Genomic DNA, 13,791 nt, shown 5'->3' on the forward strand with positions numbered 1-13,791 from the left:
AAAAGGATAAAACAGTAAAATCAAGAAAGAAATCACAACCCTGCTTTAAGACATACAGAAGTTAAAATATTAAAACAGATTAAAATCACCACAACTTTCTAAGCATCTGGGTAGGCTTGTCTAAACAGGAATGCTTTTTTGCAAAAACGCTGAAAAGAGCACATCGAAGGTGCCTGCTTGCTTTCAATAGGCAGGGAGTTCCAAAGTGTAGTGCTGCCACACGAACTAAAAAACCAAGTTCTTACAAATGTGGAACTGGTATTACCGTATGTGGCACCTGTAGTAGTGCCAATTCTGCTGATCGAAGCAGTCCACTGGTGATCTCTTAGCTGAAGCAATTGTAGTTGTCTTAACACTTTACCTGTAAAAGATACATTTGCAAATGTGACTTTTGCATTTGTGGCACAGCTCCAAGTTCTATGTGGCAAACACAATTGTTGCGTGTATACTCCAGTGTTTACACTGTGTACCTTGCCTGGTTCAGAGCTTCTGCATGTGTACACAGTTATTTCAAAACATCTATGTCCATAATAATAAATGCACTTTGGAACTTCCAGCCAATTGAGATCAAGCGGGCATATTTTGGTGCCTGCTTAAAACCATTTTTGTTTAGGCAAGCCTTGCCAGGCATGTAGATGCTCTCATGTTTTTACCTTTTCTGTCTGTTGGTTTTTTTCTTGTTTTTTAAATATTTTTAACTGTTTCATTGAAAAATAGTATTTCTTGTAAATGGCTTAGAGGTTTGGTGACAATCAATCTGTATATAAATGTTATAAACAAATGAATAATCTATACTTTGTGCCCACTGTGCAATACACACACTCTGGTTCTATTTGTCACACGAAGTGGAGCTGCCGACCCTTTTACATCTTTAGATGTGCCGCTTACATTATACTTAGAGATAAGATTCCAGATCCTCCTTTGACTAGCTGGGACAATCTAAATCCTCAGAGCGTGGAGGGAATGGGTTGATGTACCAGTCCTAGTTTATGGAAATATCTAATTCCATCACCTTCTCTCTCTCTCTCTGTCTAACACACACACACACACAAATATTGGAGCTTTGGGAATCACAGGCACATAAGGCAGATGTCCTCATTTAATCATCTCATCTGCGGAAATAAATGAACTAATTAGGGAGAGGAATAAGTTCCGCAGCCTAATGTTAACTAATACTGTCAAGCAGAACCAGTCACCTTTCCTCAGAGACAGCAACAGCTGCAGCTTAATTACAAGTGACAGCACTGCTCTGAGATAGAGGAAAGGAATCCCCACCTCCAGGAAGGGGAGACTGAGCGCTGTCAGCAGCAGCTTGTTGTACTCAGCAAGAAGTTGATTTTGGGATACATTAGCACATGGGCATATAGCCAGTATATTGAGGGGGGCCTTTGGGGGGCAGAACCACAGTTTGCTATGTATTTTTATGTATTTTGGGGGGGGGGCAGCAGCTACCGCTCCCTGCCCCCCCCCGGCTATGGCCATGCATTAGCATGGTGCAGGGGGGGAGATATGATGCCCCCCTTGTAGCCGCTATTGAGAGGAGGACTTGGAACATCCTGCAGGAGAAGGCAGAAAGTGTGTGTGTGTGTGTGTGTGAGAGAGAGATAGAACATTGTGAAAAATATATTGAATCTGCCATAGCTCACCATCACCATCTAGTGCCACATTTGTATAATTCACTTTACAACACACTTAAATGCTTTATTTGCAGCTGTATAGCTGAGTCCAGAGAGAGAGAGAGAGAGAGAGAGAGAGAGAGAGAGAGAGAGAGAGAGAGAGAGAGTTTGCTGAAACAACGAACATAGAAGCCAGTGTAGCATTGTGGTTAGAGCGTTGCACTAAGACCTGAGAGATCAGCTCAAATGCCCGGTCTGCCATGAAGCTCACCACTCACTGTATTTTACCCTAACCTACCTCATGGATTTGTTATGAGGATAAATGGGCGGAAGTAGAACTGTTGTGTAGTTCCTTGAGAAATACTGTGTTTTTATGCTTCCCACCCCCAAACCAGCTGTGATCCAATTTGAAAATGTAAGCCACATGGAGACATCCATGTCCCCACTCTGTCCACTGGTCTGGACAGACAGCAGGTGACGTGGAAACACATTTAACCCTACTGGTGTGTACAACGACGAGCAAATGTGCTTTGTAACAGGGGGGTGGGTGGGTGATCTCATTGCATTTTAAGCCCGCAATGTGTACACAGCCAAGGAGTGCGAGGGAAATCATCAATGAGTAGTAGCAGGTTCAGGAAGACAATCAAGTCTAGCTCAATATTGTCTGCTGTGCTGATTGGCAGCAACTGTCTAGAGTTTCATCCAAAGATCTCTCCCAGATGCTGTGGCTCAAACCTGGGAGTTTTTATGTGCAAAGTGTGTATTCTGCTGCTGAGCCAGGGCAGAACATAAGTAGAATTGGCAGCTCCTTGCCTTCTCCACAAGTGTTAACATCTCTGGAAGAGGAGCATGCAGTTAAGAAGCACTGCCATCCACCCATTTGCTGCAGTCATCTATTCTCTCACCCACAGAGCATTGCTGGAGTTGTGCTTTCAAAATCAAGGCAAAAAGAGGATGGGCCAGTAGAGTGCTGTACCACCAAAGTGGGAGAAACCATTCCTGAATGTTCTGATGCTGTTTTAAGAGTAACAGTTGTCATATCTGTGTCCACAGCAAGTAAATCGACATGTGAAGGCACAGCCCCCACCCTTCCGTTTGGGAATCCCTGAACCAAATTACTCTTCCCCATGTAAACATGTAGAATTATGGGGATGGAAGAAAGTGGTGGTGGGGAACATCTAAAAGGGATGAAGAGGTTTCTTTGCCGCCTGGGTCATTCCAGGTGGGAGCTTAATTTGCATATGGGTCCATTAGATATTGCAAACGGATTGTCTGCATCAGGGGTTTTGTTACATATCATTTCCACCCCACATACCCCTAGGAAGGGTGCATCTGGATAAAATGGGAGGCAAGGGAATAGAGGTCGGTATTTTGATGGCAATGATGTTGTTTTCAAAAAAACTTGTGTGCTGGAGCAGGAACACTGGTCCCACAAAACAAAAAACCATCTGCAGTATCACCTTTTAGAAATTAGACAAGTCCAGTTTCAAAACCAGCAAGGTTCTTGGTTCCCATAGCAATTCCCCTCTGTAACATCCACCATTTGTCAAGCAGAACTTTTTCTTCTGTACTTACTGACAAGGAAGTGGCTCCATGGCCTCCTGGGCCCCATCAGGCCTGTGACAAGCATGAGTTTATAGGATCCCGCCAAGTGCCACCGCTGCTCGGCCAGTGGAAAATTACTGGCTGGAAGCAACTGACAAATTGGCGCTCATAAATTATGTGCTATGTCCTCCTCCTGAGCCCTGGCACTCATGGCTGCAGCAGTGGCTGAAGGGCCATGGAGCAAGGAGGAGAAAAAAGAGATGGCACAGAGATCTGGGGATCAGGAGACAGAGTGAGGTATGGATGTTACACAGGAAAATCCAGTCCTTTTTTTTCCAGCCGGAACTCACCGGAAGTCAGTTCCAGCATCTCTCAGGTGGGCACCATGGCCATTATAAGAGAACAAGGGAGGAATTCATGGTGAGTTCCAGCACCTCTTTTTCCCGGGGGGGGGGGGGGCGGGTGGAATCACAGGGAAAATCCATAGACCACTGCAGGGATGACATAGCTGTCAACTTTTCCCTTTTCTTGCAAGGAAGGAATCCTATTCGGAATAAGGGAATTTCCTTTAAAAAAAAGGAAAAAGTTGACAGCTATGGATGGGGAACCCATGGCTCTCTGGATGTTGCTAGACTACAACCCCCATCATTCCTCAGTGGCCTTTGGCCATGCTGGCTGGGGCTGGTGGGAAGAGGAGTTTACAACCACAGGCTGGGTTTATGGCCCCACTGCCTCACTGCATCCAGTAGCTCCTTAGACTGTTAAGGAAGTTCTCACCTTCACTGCTCTTTCATACTACATCCATGCTAGGCTGCCCCTCCACTTCCCCAAAACCTGCAACAGCTTTGAGTTTTCCCCCACAAACATCTGGTATATAAACTTTCTGAAATAAATAAGTAAACAAACAAACAAACAAACAAACAAACACTGAACTCTGATTCTCTCTCTCTGTGTGTGTGTGTGTGTTACACACACTCACATTCACACACACACACACACACACACACACACACACACACACACCAGCTCTCCACCCAGACCCCATATGGCAACATAACCTTCGCTTATTTTCTCTCACTGCCTCACTCTGCCTGTTGGTAGGGACCAGGCTAGCATCTCTTGTTCCCATCTTTCCCCCTACTACAGGACAGCCACACATACTTAAGGCGCCACTTGGAACTTATCCTGCACTGAAAGTGCTGCTCCCTGCAGTACAAAGCTTAGATGCATCCTGAATTGGGTGCCTATATTGGGGGGTGGGCAGAGGTGAAAGGCATTTAATCTCATATGACAAGCCATTTTAAATGGAAACAAGGTGTTTCCCAGCCTGGCGCACCTAAATCTGGAGGACTGCTAGTTCCTTCCCTTCCTCTCCTCCAGTCAAAATTACTGGGGATTAGAGAAATGTCATGACTGCCCATGAAGAGGGGGCTGGGGCTAATTGCACGACCGATGCACATCCCACATGGTATTAAGAAATCAATGGGTTTTATCCTAGAACTAGCCTGCTCTCCGGATTCAACTCGGTCAATAATATACAGTATTGGAAAAGTGTCCATCCCATATCTTGACTGCTCCTGTTCTCTCAGAGGTTGTGTAATTAAAAAGTCCATCAGGTTCTGGTGGTCCTTTCATCCATCTCTGCAAGTACTGGTCCAATGTAATCATGCTGCAATGTTGGGGGCAGGTTTTGTTCTTTGTTTTTAAGGGTGACTGCAGGCAGCCACATTGACACTTCAATTCCCTCAATAATACCATCCTATGCTGAACACCTTACCCCATATCTTGTCTGATAAGCATTTGCTGTTACTGTACAAAGTGAGGCACCCCCATTTCATGAATATAAGTTGAAAAGAAGACCACAGCATATATAAGCATAAGCTAAGGTGACCACAGTGTATAGTGGATGCAGGTGGTGCTGTGGTCTAAACCACTGAGCCTCTTGGGCTTGTCGATTGGAAGGTTGGTGGTTTGAATCCCTGCTACGGAGTGAGCTCCCGTTGCTCTGTCCGAACTTCTGCCAACCCAGCAGTTCAAAAGCATGAGAGTGCAAGCTGATAAATAGGTACTGCTGTGGCGGGAAGGTAAACGGCATTTCCATGCGCTCTGGTTTTCATCACGGTGTTCCGTTGTGCCAGAAGCGGTTTGGTCATGCTGGCCACATGACCCGGAAAGCTGTCTGTGGACAAACGCCAGCTCCCTCGGCCTGAAAGCAAGATGAGCGCCGCAACCCCATAGTTGTCTTTGACTGGACTTAACCATCCATGGGTCGTTTACCTTTACCTACCTTTTTACATCCACATAAGCTGAGAGGAATACCACAATGAACTAGTCTCAATTGCTAAGTTCTGCCACCCTTCTCTGCATCCATCTATCTTGGGAGACAATGGAGTAGTCCGACTTTGGGATAAGGACAGGAGTGCAAACATACTGGGAATGTGGCCTTGGGAGTACGATGAAAAAACAATACTTTCTCTGCCCCCCCCAAAAAACCCCATTCCCTCCCTTTTTCTGCTTGCAGTTTAATCTTGGAAATATCCAAGAACTTTGCTGTAAACTTTCCCACTCCCCAAACTTCTTTGCCCCAGGGGACATTTTTTTTGCACGATTCCAAAAGCACAGCCATCTCAGACAGGCAGTGCCAGTTGCCCACCTACACATGGATTGGGTTCCTCTGTCTCCTTTAGGCTGCTCCATCACCCCACTAGTTAGCAGTTAATTCCACCGACATTTATTGACATTTGGAAGGTTGGGCGGAGTGGGAGGGGGGGAACCCTGGCTCTGTGGAGGCTGCCAGACACAGCACGCACCCTGCGGTAGCAATAACAAGCTAGCTCTACGCATCCTCCCATTTCCATACTAATCACCTCCCCAACCCCAAACCACCTGCACGCCCAGACAGCAGCCCCAGGCCTTGGAAAGAGCCAGTGCCAAGGAGCAGTCGCTTCCACCCATGCTATAGAGCAGCAGGCAGGACAAGAAGTGCTCAGAAAATTCCACTGGCGACACTCAAGAGTGATGCAGAGCCCCACATGGAGCCCAGTAACAAAGGGGATGGGGCTGAATACAAAGAAACACTCAGTGACACTGTGCTCTGGTGCTAAAGAGGGAATATCTTTTTATGGATTTTTTTTTCTATAGATCAGAAATGTGCCCCCACCTCCCAATATGGCTTGACTACAACTTCCATCTTTCTTTGACCATTGGCTGAGTCTAACAGAATCTAGAGAGCCACAGATTCTCCATCCCTGCATTAGATCCCCTCCATAAAAGACAAGTGAAGTTCAGGGAGCATAAAGACTGTGGAAAGTACCCCAGAATTCCTAATTTTGAGGACAACCTCCCTCCTTGTTCTGGTTCTCAGGTGTAGCTATCACTCCACAGCTCTTAAACGGCCACTGGGTTAAGTGATTTCCACAGCACTGGGTGCACTTGTGTGAATTATCCAAGTCAATCATCATCCCATTTATTACAAAGCTGTAATTGCATCTGCACTGCCTTCCATTTACTCTGTGATGGCTTCAGATGAGAGTAGAAAACCCAAATGATGAGTCAAGTTAGAAAGCAACAAGCAGCGCCTTATCAAATGACTTTGCAGACCCTTTGATATCAGAACAGGAGCTATGAGCTTCACACACTAACACTTTCCACACCATTTGGGAGAGGGAGGGAACCGAGACACGACTGCAGCTCTGGTTTCAGAGTACCGTGTGAGGTGGCACTCTCAAAGAAAACAGAAGCAGCAGCAGTAGTTGTTTGGGAGGAGAGAAGGACTCCTTCCCAACCACTGAGTTTCTCCCAAAAAAGAACAAAGCCAGAGTGCTAAGAATTTGGAAGAGAGAAAGTAGCTGTCAATTCTGCCTCATCAAAAGCATTCAGTATGTAATTTGGGGGTGGGAAACCTGTGGTACTCCAGATGCTGTTTGGACTCCAACTCCCATCAGTCCCAGCCAGCATGGTCAGTGGTCTGTGGTGATGGGGATTGTGGTTCATTCCAGCAACATCTGGAGGGCCCTATCCCTGAACTGTAAGAGGCAAGCGGCCCTCTCAAGTGCTTGGTGGACAAGATGTTCAAGAGGTGAGGTGTCAGTTATGTTCCTTTGTACAGGGTGAGTCCTTTAAAAGAGGCCCCATGGATACACATGTTCCACAGGGCCTCTTTTAAAAGACTCACCATCTGTATATAGACCCCTTCCTGCACAAAGGGTGCTGTCACAAGCAGGCTACGGATATTGACTTCCTCTAAAGGTTAAAAAAGGGGGGGTAAAGGACCCCTGAACGGTTAAGACCAGTCAAAGGCAACTGTGGGGTTGCGGTGTTTATTTCACTTTCAGGCCAAGGGAACCGGCGTTTGTCCACAGACAGCTTTCCGGGTCATGTAGCCAGCATGACTAAACCGCTTGTGGCACAACGGATCACCATGACAGAAGCAGAGTGCACGGAAATGCCATTTACCTTCCTGCCACAGTGGTGCCTATTTATCTACTTGCACTGGTGTGCTTTCGAACTGCTAGGTTGGCAGAAGCTGGGACAGAGCAACGGGAGTTCACTCAGTTGCAGGGATTTGATCTGCTGACCTTTTGATCAGCAAGCCCAAGAGGCTCAGTGGTTTAGACCACAGCACCACCTGCGTCCCCATAGTCATCCAGGGGTCCTTTACCTTTTACCTGGACTTCCTCTAAGACAGAGTCACTCATATAATGCCAGTCCCAACTGAATTAATCAAACTAAATGTGAGGAGGACAGAATAATAATAATAATAATAATAATAATAATAACAACAACAACAACAACAACAACAACAATAATAACAATAATAATTTATTTGTGCCCCGCCCATCTGACTGAGTTTCCCCAGCCACTCTGGATCCCTTTTGCAGTAGAAACTATTCTAAGGAACATTGTACTCAGAAGACAGCAGCTGTACCACAGCTAACAGAACCTTCCACAAGACCTTTTCTCCAAGGAGCTAAGCTCTCTCCTCCTTCTCATTTTATATAACTTTCACTGTATCTGACACAAATGCATCCTTTTAATCTTGTTGATGTGTTCCCACAGACACTCAAAGTTAGGTACACCCAGAATAATGGAAGGGGTGAGGGAAAAGAGCCCTCACAAACCAGCTACCAACAAAGTGCTAATGGAGAGATGACCATAGATCACAATCACCTGTGTGGTTATTGAAGAGCGCTTGCTCTCTCACCATCACTTGTACTAACCCCTCCAGCTACTGTTGTGCCACTGGGGTACTTCTAGATTCTTCCTGTGACATAAAATCAATTTCTTTGTGGCAGCGTTCTTCAAGCCCAAGCTTTGCTGGCTCCTGAAAGACACCAGACAATAAATAAAATACCTAAGTAGAGCGTTCAGAAATAAGATTTCACATTTAGTTCTAGCAACCAGGGCCAGAGCTCCATGGTGGAGTGTCTGCTTTGCAATGCAGGAGGTACCAGGTGCCATCCTTGGTGTCTCCAGTAGAAAGACTCCTGCCTGAATCTCGTCTATAAAGCCACAACCAATCAGTATGGACTATACTGAGCCAGGCTTACCAATGGCTTCATTCAATATAAGGCATCTCCCTATGTAATGTATTGAAATACCTTTTCCAAGAATTCAACAATGTGCCATTGTCATCACATATAATTTATCACATAATGTGCTTTAAATCAACAGGCATTGGTGTGCAGCACATCTATTACAGTGTTAGGTACCTTGGTTGTTGAACTTAATCCGTTCTGGGAGTTCGACTCCCAGAGCGGTTCGAAAACCAAGGCGCAGCTTCCGATTGGCTGCAGGAGCTTACTGCACTCAACTGGAAACCATGGAAGCTGCGTCGGACGTTCAGCTTCCCTAAAAGTTGGCAAACCTAAACACTCACTTCCGGGTTTGCTGCGTTCGGGAGCCAAAACGTCCGAGTACCAAGGCATTTGACAACCAAGGTAGACTGTATAGCAAGTATCCCATACTGTCAAAATGTTTTGGACTACAACTCCCATCAGCCACAGCCAACACAGCCATGCTGATTGGTTGCTGAGAGCTGTAGCCCAAAGTATCTGGAGAACATGAGGTTGGGGAAGGCTGATGTATATTATTGTGGGGGCAAAGCTTTGATTCCCATTATAGTCTAACACAGACATAGGCAAACTCGGCCCTCCAGATGTTTTGGGACTACAACTCCCATGATCCCTAGCTAACAGGACCAGTGGTCAGGGATGATGGGAATTGTAGTCCCCAAAATATGTGGAGGGCCGAGTTTGCCTATGCCTGGTCTAACACAGTATTTCCCAAACTTTGTAGTTTTTGGACTACAACGCCCATCATCCCTAGCTAGCAGAACTAGTGGTCAGGGATGATGGGAATTGTAGTCCAGAAACAGCTGGAGACCCAGGTTTTTTTGGGGGGGGAATGGTCTAATATATACCCAGTTCTGCCATTGCTTCACATTCTAGTGATCAACAGAACAGAATCCAAGTAAGAGCAGGTTTGATTTTCAGTGGCTGGAATCACTAGAAAGGTAGGAAAAGTTTAGCGCTTACTTCCAAAGTGTCACCACCACCCTTTTTTAAATGAATAGCACCCATTCACATGTACAGGGAAAGGAAAGTGCATGGCAACACTATTACGGTGAGACCAACCTGTGTTCATCCGTAATGGTGTGTTACATCTTCCAAGGGCCCTTGCATACAAACTGTCCTTCTGCATGCAACTCACCTGCATGAAGCCTATCTTACACCGCAGACTCTCTATTGGTCTGCCGATGCACTTGACCCCCAAAATTCACACTTGCTGCTCTGCTAATACTGAGAAAAAAATGTGGGCTCCTCCAAACTGGCGTTTTGTTGTGGAGGTTTTCTGCAACATGCTCTTGATACAATAATAGCAGTGCCTCCCCTCGTTAATATTAAGCAATGGGTAGCCAGGTGGAAGCTTTTAAAAAACCCCAACCAAGCCAGAATTAAGGACTAGTTAAGATTCAGTTTCCCTTATTCCTTCCTGACCTTTGTACATAAGCACATCAGTCTAGGCTCCAAGATGAATGGAGAATTCCCCAAGATGAGTAGTGTTCCCTTTTACAAACATAAAAAAGTTCAGCACAGGTATTTTTAAGCATATATTGTGGCCAGTTTTAGTAAGTGGGTCACAGGGCATTCAGTTTCATGGTACCTTGGTTCTCAAACGGCTTAGTTGTCGAACAAATTGGCTCCTGAATGCCGCGAATCCAGAAGTAAGTGTTCCAGTTTGCAAACGTTTTTCGGAAGCCAAACATCCGACACTCCTGCAGCCAATAAGAAGCTGTGCTTTAGTTGTCGAACGGTTTCCAGTGTTGAGCGGACTCCCGGAACGGATTAAGTTTGAGAACCAAGGTGCCACTGTATCCCTGTAGGTCAGGCCAGTAGAGGTTTAGGGATGAAGTACTCTGTGTTAAACTTTACTATTTTAGATTCTAAAAACTGGCCACAGGAACAGAATACTGGACTAGAAAGTGGACCATTGGGTTAATGTAGGCAGTGGCATTGGAAGGACCTTCAGTCCTCCAGATGATATTGGGCTCCAGCTCCCATCAGCCCCATCCAGCCTGGCCTATGGCCCTGTTGTAGTCCAGGAACATCTGGAGAGCTGCAGGCTCCCCACTCCTGGTTTAATGGAACAAGGTTGCTCCTAAAAAGTGAGCGAGCAATGACGGCCAGGTCCCAGAGCTTTTATTGAGACAGACAACAGTAAACAGCCTCCATTTGAAATTCATGAACCTTCCCCATAATCTAACTCCAAGTTCGTTACCATCTCCCATTCCCCAAGGGGGAAACAACCCATCAGCAAATGCCAGCACAGAAAGGCTGGGACCCACAGGCACTTTAAGAGCAGGAAAAATGTAAAATGCAAAGGGATTTGTGATCAGAAAGAACAATAAGGTGTGAGCAACTCCAGCTCCGCCAGGCACTGCTCATTGCATTTGCTTGAGTAGACCTGAAGTTTTAGATTCAGGCTGCGAAGCAGCAGGGAAGGCAAAAATTAAATAAGTCTGACATTTTTAATAACAATTTTCAAACAGTTGGAAGCCAGCGGCGCCTTCTTCCTATGGAAATGCACAGCCTGCGGTAGATTTGCCACTTTGGGCTGAGCTGTTTGCATTTAATGACAAATCCTTTCCAAATCTCGCACTCTGCAGAAGCGGCCGGGCCCAGAGGAGTTTCAAGTTTCAGAGAAATTAATTCAAAAATGGTAACAAGGCGAAGATTAAAAACAAACATGAGATGCTCAGAAGGAGAAGAGTTTCAGGGCATGAATGCCACTTTGTTAAGGTTCCAGCGAGAGATTGGGAAGGGGCACAGAGCTCAGTCAACAGCCCACTTAGCAAGGAAAGGAGGAGAGTAGCTGCCCAGGCCACAGCAGCCCCTCTTGTCCAGGTGGGCAGGCAGAGTGTGGCAAAGGAGATTGAAGCCTGGAAGTGCTGTGAAACTACTCCATGCTCCCCAAAGACAATCTTCCTCACAAGGGGAGTGGGAAGGAAGAAGCAAAGAGGCAAAATGTCACAGAAAGGACCTTACAGCAGAAGATATAAAGCAGATTCAAGAAGGATACTGACAAGCTGGAACGTGTCCAGAGGAGGGCAACCAAAATGGTCAAAGGCCTGGAAACGATGCCTTATGAGGAACAGCTTAGGGAGCTGGGTATGTTTAGCCTGGAGAAGAGAAGGTTAAGGGGTGATATGCTAGCCATGTTCAAATATATAAAAGGATGTCATATAGAGGAGGGAGAAAGGTTGTTTTCTGCTGCTCCAGAGAAGCGGACACGGGGCAATGGATTCAAACTACAGAAAGAAGATTCCACCTAAACATTAGGAAGAACTTCCTGACAGTAAGAGCTGTTCGACAGTGGAATTTGCTGCCAAGGAGTGTGGTGGAGTGTCCTTCTTTGGAGGTCTTTAAGCAGAGGCTTGACAGCCATCTGTCAGGAATGCTTTGATGGTGTTTCCTGCTTGGCAGGGGGTTGGACTGGATGGCCCTTGTGGTCTCTTCCAACTCTATGATTCTATGAGATCCCTATGCCTAAACTGACTTTCATTGTCAAAAAAACCACAAACCTTCCAGTAGCACCTTAGAGACCAACTAAGTTTGTTATTGGTATGAGCTTTTGTGTGAATGCACACTTCTTCATTGGAAAGGGAGTCCAAGGAACTGAGGGAAATAATGTTTATGAGAGATTATGTTTTAGGCTTTATAAACAAAATGAAAACTAACAAATTGCTAGGTGATGCGCAGTCCCATACCCGCCAACATTTCTCTGATTAAAATAGGGACACCCCATTCCATAATGATACTTTTACTATTTACACCCCACACACATTTTATTGGGTTGCCTCAGCACTCTGGGCATCTTACAACATATATAAAAACATAATAAAACAGTAAACAGTAAAAAGCAACCCTTCCCTGTACAGGATTGCCTTCAGACAGCTTGGGGATTGGATAGCTCCATACCCTGCAGTGAAAATAGGGACATCTTACCATACCCTCTAACATTTCTCCAGTGAAAATAGGGACATCCTAAGGAAAAGCGGGACATTCTGGGATCAAATCAGAAACTTCTCTAAATCAGGGGAAATCCTGGAAAATAGGGACACTTGGAGGGTCTGCGGTCCAAATAAGAAGCCTTTGTTACTATGCCTTCCTCTGTTACAGCTGCTGCAGCTCAGGTTGAAGGATCACCCCTGTCCCAGAAGCACAGGGTCCATTCAGACAATCACTATTTTCAAGTGAGACTCTATTGCATAGTGGCAAACTCAGGTTGCACAATTACAGGTATAGTTGATATGGAGGACTTGTGCAACAAACCCACTTCTCCAAGAGTTTGGGCTTTTTGCGATAAGGAAACTGAGAAGTGCAGGGTTACGCTTGTTTAATGCAACGTTATCTAAACTCCCCACAAACAGATCTCGATGAATGCTCATCAAATGGCCAGTTTGGTCCAGTGCCCCTGCTAATAAATTAGGATGCTCAAAAACAGGTTATCTGGAAGTGCCCACAAAGGTTAATAGACACTTCTCAATCAAAATTGCCTTTGCCTTTCCCCCTATAGGAGTAAAAGCTCTTAGAGGCAATGTGGATCCAGAAAGAAAGAAGAAAAGGGCCTCTCTTGCTGCAGTCAAATTTGCAGCTGCATTAAAAAAAAAATGTCAGGTGACTTGTGTGCCCTATATAGCTTCATCCTCAGCTGCTTAAGGTCCTAATTGGGATTCTGACACTTCCCCTCTCCTTGCAGAAATAGGAGGAATTCCAGCCATGTTTTATTTATTACATTTATGATGACATCTTTCTTCGTTAATGGAAAAGGACGTTATCCCTGGGAAACTCCCATCTTCACCTTAAAAGTCTAAATCTTCTCTACAATGAGACTCCTTCACTGCTGGCACTGCAATTGCCAGGAGATATCACACAGGCCTTTGGGGGTTAGCGCAGACATTTGCTTCATAGCTAGCGGAGGAGAAATGACTACAAACACATTTCGCTATCAAGATATGGAAGGGGAGCATCCTACTCCATAATACAGTATAGGCAGTGGCGGAGCTTCAAGCTCTGGCATGGGGGGGGGGGGAGAGAGCAGGCGGGGGTGGGGCTGGCGCACGTCCTGG

Source organism: Lacerta agilis, chromosome 2, assembly GCF_009819535.1.
Source record: "Lacerta agilis isolate rLacAgi1 chromosome 2, rLacAgi1.pri, whole genome shotgun sequence".
Taxonomy (NCBI): domain Eukaryota; kingdom Metazoa; phylum Chordata; class Lepidosauria; order Squamata; family Lacertidae; genus Lacerta; species Lacerta agilis.